Source organism: Palaemon carinicauda, chromosome 14, assembly GCF_036898095.1.
Source record: "Palaemon carinicauda isolate YSFRI2023 chromosome 14, ASM3689809v2, whole genome shotgun sequence".
NCBI lineage: Eukaryota > Metazoa > Arthropoda > Malacostraca > Decapoda > Palaemonidae > Palaemon > Palaemon carinicauda.
In genome coordinates, this window is record NC_090738.1 from 29,565,270 (window position 1) to 29,567,769 (window position 2,500).

Here is a 2,500-nt window from a genome sequence, read left to right on the forward strand (position 1 = left end):
GCTTGGTAGGAGAGGGGCTTGGGCACTGATCATTTGTATATATCGTCAGTCAAGGGCACTGTCCTGCTTGATAGGGCAATGTCACTGTTCTTTGCCTCTGCCATTCATGAGCGGGCTTTAAAAAAAGCTTTAAAGGGAGAGAAATATGTCTCACGCGAAGGTACGTACATTGGCAGAACCATAAACAGCTTGATAATTCATCAAAATAAATTTCATTGTTTTATTGAAGGATTGGATGAAGTAATGGATGAGAATGGAGAAGAAAATAACACTGCTGTTAGTTTAGGGATAGAAGAGGGATTAAGATTGAAATAAACTGGAAAATTACTTATGAAGACTGAATACTGAGAATTAAACGTAATTATTAAGTACTATATGTCTCAACAAGAATCACCCAATTTGTCAAACGTAGCGTCCTATTTGTGTTCATTGGTGAGATAGAGGGTGACACCTGACTTAATGCCATTTTCCACTCCACATTTCTTCCCAAAATAACGGACAAATCTTTTCCTGATACTAGATAAAAAATCAGACACGTGGATAGATAAAATATCAAACGATAATAATATTTTATGCCAGAAGATATATAAAAGTATAATGAACATATATCACAAGACTGAGCTCAGTCGGTAGGGTCTATGCAGGCATAGTTTCCAGCCGAAAAGGTGGGGGTTCGAATCTCCACCCGGCCAGAAGCTCTTACCATAAAATGAATTCCAAGTGGATATATATTCCCAAGATAGAATTCGGTATTAAATGCCATTCGTGGGTGATAAAAGTATAATAACATTTTATGCCAGAAAATATATAAAAGTGTAAGACGAAAATACTTGACTGGTGACTGGTGCCTCATCCTGATACTTACTGTGATAGAGTGGACGAGGTATGAGAACCCGTGGTGTATTTATAGCCAGCTGTGACATTGTTTCGATTACTGATATTAGGTGATCTATGGAAGTCGTTGCATCTGTCGCCATTTCCATAGATGGGGGTATCGGAATTTATGGATATAAGGGTGAAGCAATAAATATTTTTTTTTATTAGTAGTGATAATATTCATCAAAGAGCCGTTCCAATCTATTATTTTTTCACTTTGATCATGATGATGATGACTATAATAATGATAATGAGGTTAATGATATTTATACTAATGATAATGTTACTTATGAACGCATATCATTAGATGTGGAATTTATCTTTTTTATTAGCTTTCTAGTTTAATTTTTACATATTTTTTTTTATGAGAAGTCGATATTTATTTCCTTACCGAAATAAATTGTTGCGAGGATAGATTAGGATTTCTGGTTAAACCAAGAGCGAATTTATTTATTATTTTTATTTTCTTTTTTTAGAACCAATCTATTTTCACTGTGATGATGCCAATGATAATGATAATGAGTTGAATGATATTAATAATAATGATAATATTGATTTTAAACAAATGTCAATAGATGTGGGATTGATATTTTTTTATTAGCGTCTTAGTTTAATATTTACTTATCTTTTTTTTTTCTATCAGAAGTTAAATTTTTTATAGTTTATATAGGAAGCATTTATTTTAATGTTGTTACTGTTCTTAAAATATTTTATTTTTCCTTGTTTCCTTTCCTCACTGGGCTATTTTCCTTGTTGAGGCCCCTGGGCTTATAGCATCCTGTTCTTCTAACCAGGGTTGTAGCTTAGCAATTACTACTACTACTACTACTACTACTACTACTACTACTACTACTACTACTACTACTACTACTACTAATAATAATAATAATAATAATAATAATACTAATAATAATAATAATAATAATAATAATAATTAATTTATCTTTTCTTTCTATGAAAAGTTAAAGTTTTTATAGTTTATATAGGAAGTATTTATTTTAATGTTGTTACTGTTCTTAAAATATTTTATTTTTCCTTGTTTCCTTTCCTCACTAGGCTATTTTCCTTGTTGGGGCCCCTGGGCTTATAGCATCCTGTTCTTCCAACTAGGGTTGTAGCTTAGCAATTACTACTACTACTACTACTACTACTACTACTACTACTAGTAATAATAATAATAATAATAATAATAATAATTATTATTATTATTAATGAATCGTTTTGAGGGTAGATTATAATTTGTGGTTGAACCGAGAGCGCATTTATTTACTCTCTTGTTTTTCTTTTTTACATAAGTCTCAAGCCAGCCAAGGATCAGAATTTGATTTTTGCATCACGCCCACCATTAGGTATTTTGTCCATGAGTTGAAACATTCACCTGACTTGAAATATGCGAATAAAGTAGAAAAAAAAAATACATGGAAATTTATTGTTCTAACATTTTTTTCTACAATAGCCACCAAAAACTTTTATTCAAGTTTGCATGTGATTTTACTTATTCAACATCATAAGTATTTTTTTATAGAACATAAGACTAGTAATTTTCATTAAATATAATTTTACACTACTAATTATGATCGCACCTCTAACAAATCTTTAGATATTAACTTTATTATCAATATCT